Here is a 14379-nt window from a genome sequence, read left to right as displayed (position 1 = left end):
TCCAAGGGACTCTCAAGAGTCTTCTCCAGAATCACAGTTCAAAAGCATCAATTCTTTGACGCTCAGCTTTTTTATAGTCCAACTCACACATCCATACATGACTACTGGAAAAACCATAGCTTTGACTAGACAGACCTTTGTTGACAAAGTAATGTCTCTGCTTTTTAATATGCTGTCTATGTTTGTCATAATTTTTCTTCTAAGGAGCAAGCGTCTTTTAATTTCATGGCTGCAGTCACCATCTGCAGTTATTTTAGAGCCCAAGAATGTTGGGCTGTTTCCATTGTTTCCCCATCTTTTTGCCATTAAGTGATGGGGCTGGATGCCATGACCTTTGGTATTTGAATGTTGAGTTTTTAGCCAACTTTTTCACTCTCCTCTTTCACCTTCATCAAGAGGCTCTTTAGTTCCTCTTCACTTTCTGCCATAAGGGTGGTGTCATCTGCATTTTTGAGGTTACTGATATTTCTCCCTGAAAACTTGATTCCAGCTTGTGCTTCATCCAGCCAGCATTTTGCATGATGTACTCTGCATATAAGTCAAATAAGCTGGATCACAATACAAAGCCTTGACATACTCCATTCCCAGTTTTGGACCAGTCAGTTGTTCCATGTCTGGTTCGAGCTGTTGCTTCTTGACCTGCATACAAGTTCCTTAGGAGGCAGGTCAGGTGGTCTGGTATTCCCATCTCTTGAAAACTTTTCCACAGTTTGTTGTGATCCACACAGTCAAAGGATTTAGCATAGTCAATGAAGCAAAAGTACATGTTTTCTGGAATTCTCTAGTTTTCTCTATGATCTAATGGATGTTGGCAATTTGATCTCTGGTTCCTCTGCCTTTTCTAAATCCAGCTTGAACATCTGGAGTTTCTCAGTTCATGTACTGTTGAAGTCTAGCTTGGAAAAATTTGAACATTATTTTGCTAGCCTGTGAAATGAGAGCAATTGTGTGGTAGATTAAACATTCATTGGCACTGCCATTTTTGGGATTGGAATGAAAAATTTTCCAGTCCTTTGGCCACTGCTGAATTTTCCAAATTTGCTGGCATATTGAGTGTAGCACATTTACAGCATCATCTTTTAGGATTTGAAATAGCTCAGCTGGGATGCCATCACCTCCACTAGCTTTGTTCCTAGTGATGCTTCCTAAGGCCTACTTGACTTCGGGCTCCAGGATGTCTGGCTCTAGATGAGTGACCATACCATCATGGTTATCTGATTCATGAAGATATTTTTTGTATAGTTCTTCTGTGTATTCTTGCCACCTCTTCTTAATATCTTCTGCTTTTGTTAGCTCTATACTGTTTTTGTCCTTTATTGTGCCCATCTTTGTGTGAAATGTTCTCTTGGTATCTCTAATTTTCTTGAAGAGATCTCTAGTCTTTCCCATTCTATTGTTTTCCTTTATTTCTTTGCATTGTTCAGTTAGGAAGGCTTTCTTATTGCTCCTTGCTATTCCTTGGAACTCTGTATTCAGATGGGTATATCTTTCCCTTTCTCCTTTGCCTTTCACTTCTCTTCTTTCCTCAGCTATTTGTAAGGCCTCTTTAGACAACCATCTTGCCTTTTTGCATTTCTTTTTCTTGGGTATGGTTTTGATCACCACCTCCTGTACAGTGTTACAAACCTCTATCCATAGTTCTTCAGGCACTCTATCAGATCTTATCCCTTGAGTTTTGGGGGATCCAAAAAGGCAAGACTCTGGTCCTCTCAGTCTGATTTAAATTGCTGTATCCCTGCTTTAATTTATTGCATATAAGTGTGAGTTGTTAGATGAAGAAAGAATTCATTTGCTAACAATGTAGAAAACTACTAACAGATACACACTTCAGGGAGGTCTTAAACCTAGACCTGCTGGGAGGAGAGTGTTGTTGGAAAACTGAATCATGAAAGTAGATTTTTTATTTATTCATCCTTGCAGGAAACATGTAGAGTATGTACTGAGTTGCTTTTAGTTATTTGCAACCTTATGGGTGAGCAGGTAGATAATGGCCAAAGTCTCCTGAATGATAAGGAAGGGCCAAGATAATATTGAAAATGGCAAGGGATGGCTTACATAAAGGACTAAATGGATTTATCATCTCAGTAAGCTGATATTACTGACAGTAAGGCACTTTTTAGGGCCTTGAGGATCAAGGAAGCTTACCCCTCTACTGCTGATGGGCTGAATTTCTTGTTCTGTATACCTGCCATCTGTGTCTAGTAAGTTGTGCTTGTTATGTACATCGTTGGAACTCATCATCTCCCTATTTGTATTGGGCATCTTTCTTTTAACCCTGATACTGTTGCATTTCAAGATAAGAGGTGCAAAAGTTGATAAGCTATGTGATGAGAAGATACCTGTAATTTAAAATTATGGCTCTAGTGTCAATGCCAAGAAGCAAAGAAGACTTTTGCCAGAGCCAAAAATGCTAGGAGGCCTCATTACAGCTGGAGCACTATTCTAACCAAAGGAGCCATTATGATTTTCTTGGTCCTTTGACGCCATAGAATTACCATATTTCATCCCATAGAACACAGTCCTCCTTACTTTTGTATTAATGGTAATTAGGGATTTGGAAAAGATTGTTATACTTTTGTTTGTATGGTAAATTGAATTTCAGTGACTACTGTGGAGATGCGAAGTGAGAATGCTGTCTTCCACAATTGTAAGCGTGCAGTTATGAAGCAAATCAAGAGTCATTTCTTTGAAGGCTGGTTTGATATGATGCTCTGTACAGGTCCCTACTTGTTATACTCAATGAGTGATATGAAAATGCTAAATAAGATAGCCCCAAAGAATAATAGACCTTGGTCATCCTATATTTTAGATAGCAATTTAAATCATCAAGAAGCTTGATGTAACACTCTGTCATCTCCAGCCACATCCCCCCACAGCAACTACAATTTATCAGGTACCCTTTGTGAGGTACCACCATGGACAGAGGTGCCTGGCAGGCTGCAGTCCATGGGGACGCAAAGAGTAGGGCATGACTGAGCAACTTTCACTTTTTCACTTTGTCGGATACCATTCATCAAATCATGTAATCATCACAGCAACCATATTGGACTCTGTTTTGAGCTCCATTTTGTGGATGGAGAAGCTGAGTTTTAGAGGAATTAAATAACTTGCCTATGGTCATACAACCATGTGTCAGAGCCATGATTCAAAACCAGAGACTCTGACTCCAGAACCTGTGCTTTAACTGTTGTGCCATGCTGCATTCTGTTACAGGGAGGAGTACATTGAGGAGGCCCATGATTTTGATTACCATCCACAGGAATGATGGAGAAGGAAATGGCAACCCACTCCAGTACTCTTGCCTGGAGAATCCCATGGACAGAGGAGCCTGGTTGGCTACAGTCCATGGGGTCACAAAGAGTCAGACATGACTGAGCGACTTCACTCATCACTCACTCACAGGAAGGAAGACTTCTGAAATGTCTAAATAACTCATTTGAAGATTGTCTTGCACTATAAATTTTAATGAAAGTGTTTTCACAATCACATGTATATGTAGAGCTTCTTGTTTTAAAATTATATGTTTACTTACTTATTATTTTTATTTGTCCACACCAGGTCTTAGTTGGGGCATGTGGGATCTAGTTCCCTGACCAGGGATCAAACCTGGGCCCCCTGCATTGGGAATACAGAGTCTTAGCCACTGGACCACCAGGGAAGTCCCTATAGTTTAATCTATTTTTTAATACCTATGGAACAAGAACAATATTCCCATGGTCACTGCTTCTTACTACTGTGTCTTGAGGTTTTTCCTTGTTGAAAATGCTGCATCCTTGAGGAACGGATCTCCTAAATTTAACTTTTAAACTCAGGCTGTAATCAGTGGATATTTATGCCCACACACTTTCTGTTTTACCAACTATATCTCCCCTCCAGTAGAGTGTCAGTCCCAGGGATGTTGGGCAGAAGCCCCATAGAGGATGGGCCTGTGTTATTTATCAGTGTATAGGCTGCATAATAAAGTATATGTGATAATTGATTCACTCTGCATCAGCCTTTGAGGACAGATGACTCAATTAGCATGTCAGATACTGACTGTATCTCTCTCAAAAAATCCTCAAAGGTAATCATTTGTATTTTGTATTAGATAAGGTGTGAGAGCTGTTTTAGTAGTTGTTTATATTTTATTAAAAGTTCTTATTTCCTTTGACTATTCACAGCTGAAGCAGCAGTGTTACCTTAAAGGTTGGGTTTCTTCCTTCTTTTTAATCTGTGTGTTTTAAGAAAGAATGATGATATTTTGAAGCAAGCAGATAAAGAAATAAGAATTTGAAAAGCCTAGCTGAAATAGTTTTGATTCCAAGTCCTCAGCTGAGAAAGAGGGCATGTGTTCAGTTGATTGGCAGAGTTGTATGTGCTCAGTACCAGAGATGTCTGGATTAGAGGAGGTGTCAGAAGGGTGATGAGGGAAAGTCTGGCCCAGGTGTAGGTCATAACTTTAAGACAGTAGTGTACAAATGATTTTGAAAGAGCATAATGACCAGAAAAACTTTTGAGTGCACATGTCTCTGCAAACATGCTGTGCACAAAATAAAACATACAAACACACACAAAATATTATGGGCATTTAATATTTTCCCTTCTCCCTTTGGATCCTTTTTATAACCATAGAGTAAAAATACTTTACTTTGAAAACCAGTCATTTAGGATTTGGACTTTCTGTGACCTTAGGCACATCTCTGATATGATCTGGACCTCAGTTTTTTCAAATAAGAGAAACGGACTAAATAAAGTGCAATTTCAAGTTTCATTTTACGTTTATTATTTGAAAATGTTTTTCCTAGGGTATTCCCATGGACTTTAGTCATTTTTCTGGATGAGGTTTTAGTTGCTGCTTTGTTTGCATTTTGAGCCAGAACATTACTAAACAATGGAGACCTTATTGTTGCTCCAATTAGAAGTCCTCCAATAATGTTTTCACAATCGTATTATGCCTGGTTATTTTAACATGGTCAAAATACAATTTACTGAGTTATATTTGTTTGCCCTGTGTCTTATCTTTATTTCTACTCAATCTCTTTCCTCTGTTCCTTGTTAAACCACTTACAGATGCTAATTGATAAAGTGGTTTATAACAGTGGAAATTTATTTTGTTCAGACTTAAAGCTATCATATGAAAGACATTTGAATCACTAGAAATTAAGAAAATAAAGTTATCAAGTATTTGGTTAAGTGTTTATTGGGTGATGATAGATGCTGTCTTATTAAGATGATCTGTGCTTTCACAGACATGTTTGTAAGATCCATTTTTACTACAATTGCTGCATATATACAGCACAGAGAAAGATAATTATTTGCCTACAAAATCCCTTATAAATATTAAATGTTCTTTTCTAAGGTCATATGAAACCATATCCTTTGGACTGTAGAACAATAAGCAATCTTGTGCATGTTTCAATATTTAAATCAAGGTAAGGCTATTTATGTTATTGTGTAAGTTACTAGGTTATTTTATAGTAGATGTGAGTTTGTAAAACCAATCCCTGCCCTTCACTTGTCCATTATGAAGGTGTTGTAAAAACACTTGTGTACGGTGGGAGATACAGTTTTCCAGCCTTTGAGGTGTGGAAGATATATAAGTTTATAGAATTCAGAAAATTTGACTTAGTGTGTGTGGTCTTCCCCTTCTCATATCCATATTATAATGTTATAATGTACTTCCATTCAGCTGTTTTAATTTGCAGCCATGTGTTTTCTTGATTGAATTCTTAGATACTTTTTATTTGTGTATATAAATTTGAAATTGTTTGTTTTGCCGTCCAGTGTTCATTCACCATTTTTTGTCACCATGCCTTCATACACTCTTTGTATATCACTTCTTCCTACTGTCAGCCATGTGCTTACAGTAGGCACACAATCTAGGTCCAAGCCAATTAGAGTCTTGCATTCCCCTAAGCATCAGTTATATTATTTGTTCAGGAACAGGCATATGAACCAGATAGATAAAAAGAGATGCAATGAGATTTTCATGGGCACTTCTAGGAAAGAGGACCTTGCTTTTGTCTATGGATGTAGAATTGTGTGAATGTAAATTCTGGAGTTGCTACAAGCATCTTATGACCATGACAGACAAATCTGAAATGGATGAGAGACAGAGGATCAAGTCAAGGAATGAGACATGAGATCTTGGATACTTGCTTGAGCCATCAATACAGACCTGTCTGCTTGGAATCTTTTTATTATTTCATCCAGTAAGTTTTTTTTTTTTTTTTTTTTGTTATTCAAGTCACTTAAGAGTTCTATTTTCTGTCACTTGCACCTAACAGCATCTAGTTGACCATTCATGTCCAACCCAAGTAGCAGGCTTTACTTTATATAGCTACTCACAATGCCAAATATTTTCAATAAGAATTGAGAGGTGGTAAGGGGAAAAGTGGGGAAGAGAAAGAGGAACATGTTTAAGACCTCTGGCTGAATTAGCAGAATAGGTTAAAATTAGGCATAATTTTTTTTCTCTTTACATGGCAATTTATTTCACAGTTATTTAGTGATGAGCAATTCAAGACACTGTTCATTCAGTGTTGGGCATTCAGAGTTGAAAGATGATTCAAATCTGGAGTTTATAAAGTAATGGGGAGATTGGTACTGAAGTCACAAGTCAATGACTCCAGCACAAGGAATACTTACCAGGGTAATAGATGGATGTTCAAGAGACATCTAACCAAAATAAGAAATATGAACTCTGCTCTGTAATCTGAATACTAGGTAGCCAAGTGGAGAAGGCTATGCAAAGGAAATAATACAAAGTATGCATTTTAGGAATTCCTGAGCTTTGAGTGTCATATATATCTATTGGCACTGGTGATAAGGATTTATATTGGAAGAAAGTTTGACTAATTAGCATGACTAATTTGGACTCTTGGGTTCCTGAGACAGTAATTAAAGGGCTGATGCTCCTATTTAGAAATGATGCCAGCACTCAGATCTGGGTCAGAATGATAGAGTGGAATTTAGCTTCTCCTTGGGCTTCTCTGGTAGCTCAGCTGGTGAAGAATCCACCTGCAATGCAGGAGACTCTGGTTCAATTCCTGGATAGGGAAGATCCCCTGGAGAAGGGATAGGCTACCCAGTCCAGTACTCTTCGGATTCCCTGGTGGCTCAGACAGTAAAGAATCTGCCTGCAAAGCGGGAGACCTGGGTTCAGTCCTTGGGTTGGGATGATCCCCTGGAGAAGGACATGGCAACCCACTCCAGTATTCTTGCCTGGAGAGTCCCCATGGACAGAAGAGCCTGGCAGGCTGCAGTCCATGGGATTGCAAGGAGTCAGACACAACTGAATGACTAAGCACTGGAATGCAAACCACAATACCTAAATGTGTATTTGTGCCTTTAGCAGAGTGTCATTTCAGCACAGGAAATATACCATAGAGGTGATGTCTGCCCTAAAGGAGGGTAAAATTTGAAACAGCCCCTTTGGTAGGAGGCAGAAGGATGGGATTAAGGAAGCAAAATTTACAAATCTGACTGAGCAAAATTTACTTATTTTATTGATATATGACTAGATAGTTACCTTATTTGCAAGTCATGGGTATTTGTGTTGTGCAAAACAGAAAGCAAATGAAAGTATGTACTTTGGCTAGGCAATGGACGAGTATCTTTAAAATGTTTAGATATGGAATATAGTAGTCAGCTAGCATTCTCTTCTGATAACATACTGTGCCTCATTCCTCTCTCTTATCATGCTGTATTATATTTTTAAGGAACTAAAGAATGCCTTTCCTCTTCATGAAGAAATATCAAGGTTTTTTTGTTTGTTTTGTTTTTTAATCAGTCATACTAGGAATCTTACAAACTTCCTACTGCCAGTCTTCCTACTCCATCAGTGCATTGCTAGTTAAATGGCTTATAATGTGCACTGAGTGTCAGCAGTCTTCTAGGTGCCCTGGAGGAAGAAAAGCTCTGCCTGAGCATTCATTCTAAATTAAGCATAAAGGTTAGTGCTCAACTGTGAAAAATTCAAGTTGTATTTTTGAGCTACCCTTCCTTCCATCTTAAGGCTGCTTTCCAAAAGCTGAGTATTACTACTACCCAGAGTCTCATGTGCTTTGGTACAGACTGCCTACAATCAGGGTCAATAATGCTTTAGAATAGAAAAAAAAAAAAAAAAGACAGCTTATAGCTGTAGATGATCAAATCATATGTGGTAGTTTAAAAAGACAGGGGAGCTGTGTTCGGGAATTTTAAAATGTTTAAATCAAAGGGCACATAAAAATAGTAGTAGGGAAATATAGCGTATTGTGGCTCGTAGGCTATGAAGGTGTGCCACATTTTGGAAAATCTCCTATTTAAAGCAATCTAAATTTAATTTTAAAAATGGAGTGATTAGTGCCATCACCAAGGGGTTTATTTAAGGAAGATTTGTTAAAATATGTAATGCATTTGCTACTTTAAGTGTTGGCTTTTGTAGATTGGAGTTGGATAGAAAGGAAACAAAAATCAAGTATTTAACACGAATATCAAATGAGAAATAAAGAGGGACCATCCATACAATTATAATTTATAAGCAAGCCAAATAATTTACAATGAGAAAAGTATCTACATATGAGGACACACTAGTGTTTTGAATGCTATGGAAGGGAATCTGTGTATCTATAATAGCAAAAGAGATAACATTCTATTGTAACTACCCTACATAATTCAAAGAAGTGGCATTAGGTGAAACAGTTCATGAATACAGGAAAGGGGGCAGAGGAGGAGAGAGGGGGAGAGAGAGAAAAATGGAGAAAGGGTGAGGGGAAAGTAGTGAGGGAGAAGAGGGCAAGGAGGAGAGAGGCCTTAGAAAATAATTTGGTTGATTACTGTAAAGGATATGCAGGGAAGGTTGGTATGCTGAGATGGAAAATGTGCCACTATTTGGCCACCATGTAGACTTAGAGCAGGAGCTATTCTCACTAGAGTCCACGGATGTCACTTGCTTTTGACAACTTGTTCATTCATTCATTTATTCTTACCTCTATTCCTTTATTCATTCAGTGAATGTATGTTTGCTGAGCAATTATGATGCGGAAGCATACAATACTTGAAGAAGAAAGGAGACTATTGGGGGAAAGTGAATCTTCAGGGCACAAAGTTGGAGGACTCCTTACAATAGTGAATCTGGAGTGAGTGAATCTGTGCTATTTAGCAAGAGAGAGCTAAGCTTTCAGCAGATTCTTGAAATCTTCCAACTGTACTCACACATCCTGAAAGGCTCATTAGGGAACAGTGCCTCTGAATGCTAAACTGGGAAATGGAGACAATGTGGTTACTCTCCTGGCTTTGACATCAAGTTAGCTGACTGACCTTGGGTCCACTCATAAACTTTCTGGACCTCAGTCTCCTTGTCTACCAAAGAGGATAGTTCTTAATGCTGCTTACCCTATCCTCACATGGATGAACTCGGGATTAATTAGATTAAGAAGTGATCAGTGAAGCACATTAAAACTCCTCAGAGGGTGGTACCAAATGAGCAGGACAAATAACAATTCAAATGTCAGCTATAGAGCTATAATTGGGGTTTGTTTTAAATGTGTCATTTTTTGAAATCCAGGGCAAATGATATTTTATGAAAGTAAACAGTATATTTTATATAGTTTTAAGTTTTCAAAACAAGATAGTATAGACAGTTCACATGTATCACATGTATCACATGCACCCAATTTCCATTATTGTTCACACCTTACATTGGTATGGTATATTTGTAGGGTGTATTAATGAATCAATATTTATGTATGCATTAACATTAAATAGACTTTCCAGATGGTGCCAGTGGTAAAGAATCTGCCTGCCAGTGCAGGAGACATAGGTTCAATTCCTGAGTCAGGAAGATCCCCTGGAGTAGGAAATGGCAACCCACTCTAGTATTCTTGCCTGGAAAATTCCATGGACAGAGGAGCTGTGGGCTACAGTCCATGGGGTCACGCAGAGTCAGACAGGACTGAACACACACACACACACAACATTAAGTAAATTCTGTATGTTATTCAGGTTGCCTTATTTTTTACCTAATGCCATTTTCTCTGTTCCAAAATATCACATCCAGTATATCGTTTTACAGTTACTTGTGGTGTCTAGTTAGGCTTCCCTTGATTTATTGGTTTCTGAAACTTTCCTTATTTTTATAGCCTTGATATTTTAAAAATTGTGGTGAAGTATACATAACATAAAATTTACCATCTTAACCATTTTTAAGTGTATAGTTCAGTGGCACTAAGTACACTTTCATTGTGGTGCATCCATCAATACCATCCTTCTCAGGGACTCTTTTCATCTTGCAAAACTGAAACCCCATCCTCCCCACCACCAGTGCCTGGCAACCACCATTCTACTTACTCCCTCTCATGAATTTGACTACTCTAGGTACCTCATATAAGTGGAACCCTACAGTGTTTATCCTCTTGTGACTGGCTTGTTGCACTTAACATAGCATCTTCAAGGTTCATCTGTGTTGTAGAAAGTATAAGAATCTCCTTCCTTATTATGCTGAATATTATCCCAATGTGTAGTAGACTCTACCACATTTTGCTTATCCATTCTTCTATCAATGGACACTTGAGTTATTTCTACTCCTTGGCTATTGTGAATAATGCTGCTGTGAACATAGGTATAGAGATCTCTCTTTGAGTCCCTGCTTTCAGTTCGTTGGGGTGTATACCAAGAAGGGAAATTTCCAGATCATGTGGTAATTTTATTTTTAATTTCTGAGGAACTTCCGTACTATTTTCTACAGTAGCTGCACTGTTTTACATTCCCACCAGCAGTGTACAAGGGTTCCCTTTTCTCCACATCCTTGCCAACAATTATTGTTTCCTGTTTATATATATAATAGCCACCTAATGGGTGTGAGGTAGTACTTGATTTGTGTTTCCCTAATTAGTGATGTTTCACAGCTATTTGTAAGGCCTCCTCAGACAACCATTTTGCCTTTTTGCATTTCTTTTCCATGGGGATGGTCTTGATCCCTGTCTCCTGTACAATGTCATGAACCTCTGTCCATAGTTCATTCAGGCTGCTCTGTCTAATCAGATCTAAGTCCCTTAAAATCTATTTCACTTCCAACTGTATAGTCATAAGGGATTTGTTTAGGTCAATAACCTGAAATGGTCTAAGTGGTTTTCCCTACTTTCTCAGTTGAGTCTGAATTTGGCAATAAGGAGTTCATGACTGAGCCACAGTCAGATCCGAGTCCCTTGTTTTTGCTGACTGTATAGAGCTTCTTCTCATCCTTTGGCTGCAAAGAATATAATAATTGATTTTCGTGTTGACCATCTGGGTGATGTCCATGTGTAAGAGTCTTCTCTTGTGTTGTTGGAAAGAGGGTGTTTGCTATGACCAGTGCGTTCTCTTGGCAGAACTCTAATCAGCATTTGCCGCCTGTTTCATTCCCGTACTCCAAGGCCAAATTTGCCTGTTACTCCAGGGTTCCTTGACTTCTCTTTTGCCATCCCAGTCCCTAATAATGAAAAGGACTCTTTTTTGGGGTTTAGCTTCTAAATGTCTTGTTGGGCCTTCATGAACCATTCAACTTCAGCTTCTTTTCAGCATTACTGGTTGGGGCATAGGCTTGGATTACCGTGATACTGAATGATTGCCTTGGATAATACAAGAGATCATTCTGGGTTGTTTTTGAGATTGCATCCAAGTACTGGCATTTTCAGGGCTCTTTTGTTGACCATGATGGCTACTGCCATTTCTTCTAAAAGGGATCTGCCCACAGTAAGTAATATAATGGTCATCTGAGTTAACTTCACCCATTCCCAGCTCCACTTTAGTTACTGATCCTAGAATGTCAACATTCGCTCTTCCATCTCTGTTTGAACCATTCCAATTTGCCTTCATTCATGGACCTAACATTCCAGGTTCCTATGCAATATTGCTCTTTACAGCATTGGACCTTGCTTCTATCACCAGTCACATCCACAACTGGGTATTGTTTTTGCTTTGGCTCCATCCCTTCATTCTTTCTGGAGTTATTTCTCCACTGATCTCCAGTAGCATATTGGGCACCTACTGACCTGGGGAGTTCCTCTTTCAGTATCCTACCATTCTGCCTTCTCAAACTGGCCACAGGACTGGAAAAGGTCCATTTTCATTCCAATCCCTAAGAAAGGCAATCCCAAACAATGCTCAAACTACCACACAATTGCACCCATCTCACACGCTAGTAAAGTGATGCTCAAAATTCTCTAAGCCAGGCTTCAGCAATACATGAACCGAGAACTTCCATATGCTCAAGCTTGTTTTAGAAAAGGCAGAGGAACCAGAGATCAAATTGCCAATATCCGTGGGATCATCAGAAAAGCAAGAGAGTTCCAGAAAAACATCTATTTCTGCTTTATTGACTATGCCAAAACCTTCAACTGTGTGGATCACAATAAACTTTGGAAAATTCTGAAGGAGATAGGAATACCAGACCACCTGACCTGCTCTTGAGAAGCCTGTATGCAGGTCAGGAAGCAACAGTTAGAACTGGACATGGAACAACAGACTGGTTCCAAATGGGAAAAGGAGTACCTCAAGGCTGTTATTGTCACCCTGCTTATTTAACTTATATGCAGAGTACATCATGAGAAATGCTGGGCTGGAAGAAGCACAGGCTGGAAACAAGACTGCCAGGAGAAATATCAATAACCTCAGATATGCAGATGACACCACCCTTATGGCAGAAAGTGAAGAGGAACTAAAAAGTCTCTTGATGAAAGTGAATGAGGAGAGTGAAAAAGTTGGCTTAAAGCTCAACATTCAGAAAACTAAGATGATGGCATCTGGTCCCATCACCTCATGGGAAATAGATGGGGAGACAGTGGAAACAGTGTCAGAGTTTATTTCTTTGGGCTCCAAAATCACTGCAGATGGTGATTGCAGCCATGAAATTAAAAGACGCTTACTCCTTGGAAGGAAAGTTATGACCAACCTAGATAGCATATTCAAAAGCAGAGACATCACTTTGCCAACAAAGGTCCATCTGGTCAAGGCTATGGTTTTTCCAGTGGTCAGGTATGGATGTGAGGGTTGGACTGTGAAGGAAGCTGAGCACCGAAAAATTGATGCTTTTGGACTGTGGTGTTGGAGAAGACTCTTGAGAGTCCTTTGGACTGCAAGGAGATCCAACCAGTCCATCCTGAAGGAGATAAGTCCTGGGTGTTCATTGGAAGGGCTGATACTGAAGCTGAAACTCCAATACTTTGGCCACTTCATGTGAAGAATTGACTCGTTGGAAAAGACCCTGATGCTGGGAGGGATTGGGGGCAGGTGGAGAAGGAGACGACAGAGGATGAGATGGCTGGATGGCATCACCGACTGGATGGGCATGAGTTTGAATGATCCCCGGGAGTTTGTGATGGACAGGGAGGCCTGGCGTGCTGTGATTCATGGGGTCTCAAAGAGTCGGACACGACTGAGTGACTGAACTGAACTGAACTGAATTAGTGATGTTCATGTTCTTGTTGACCTTTTGTACATTTTTGGAAAATAGCCATTCAAGGTTTTTTTTTTTTCTCCTATTTTATAATCAGATTGTTATTGTCATTGACTTGTGGGAGGTTTTATTCTGGATATTAACCCCTTATCAAATATATGATTTCAATAATTCTTCTCATTCTGTTGGTTGTTGAAATTGCCAATTTAAAGAGACTTGAAAATTACTTTGACATAGTTACCCAACTAATTAGACATTTTAGTTTTTTAACCAGATTTTCAAGTCTATCACCTAATTGTTAGTGCCTGCTACTTATTAATCCCCACAGTCAACTTAAAATGTCTTGGAGAATTTTGAATGCAGAAAGGAATTGCTGTCCAACCCACAGACACCCCAAAACCCACTATGGGACACTTCATTGCACTCCAAAGAGAAGAGATCCAGCTCCACCCACCAGAACACAGACGCGAGGTTCTGTAACCAGGAAACCTTGACAAGCCACTGGTCCAACCCCACCCACAGGGAGTAACCTCCACAATAAAGGGGAAACACAAACTTCCAGCTTACAGAAAGGCCACCTCAAACAGCAATCTAAACAAAATGACAAGGCAGAGAAATATTCAGCAGGTAAGGAACACGATAAATGCCCACCAAAACAAACAAAAGAGGAGGAGATGGGGAGTATATCTTAAAAAATAATTCAGAATAATGATAGTAAATATGATCCAAAATCTTGAAAACAAAATGGAGTTACAGATAAATAGAGACAAGGATTGAGAAGATGCAAGAAATGTTTAATGAGTGCATAGAAGAAATAAAATAGTGAATCAATAATAAATAATGCAATAACTGAGATCAAAATCAATCTTGAGGGAACCAACAGTAAAATGACTGAGGCAAAAGATAGGATAAGTGAGATGGAAGATAGAATGGTGGAAATAAATGAAGCAGAGAGGAAAAAAGAAAAAAGAATTAAAAGAAAT

At 39.0% G+C, this 14379-nt stretch overlaps 1 protein-coding gene and 1 non-coding gene across 2 annotated transcripts in view; one reads left to right on the top strand and one right to left on the bottom strand.

The window, feature by feature from the left end:
• The window catches only part of IL1RAPL2 (interleukin 1 receptor accessory protein like 2), a 1253914-nt gene that overhangs the window by 243401 nt on the left and 996134 nt on the right, over positions 1 to 14379 (top strand). The window lies entirely within an intron of this gene.
• TRNAG-CCC lies at positions 3586 to 3658 on the bottom strand. The gene has a single exon. It is a non-coding gene; the product is annotated as a tRNA-Gly (tRNA).

This window comes from Cervus canadensis, chromosome X (genome assembly GCF_019320065.1).
Source record: "Cervus canadensis isolate Bull #8, Minnesota chromosome X, ASM1932006v1, whole genome shotgun sequence".
NCBI lineage: Eukaryota > Metazoa > Chordata > Mammalia > Artiodactyla > Cervidae > Cervus > Cervus canadensis.
This window is presented reverse-complemented; position numbering and strand designations above follow the sequence as displayed.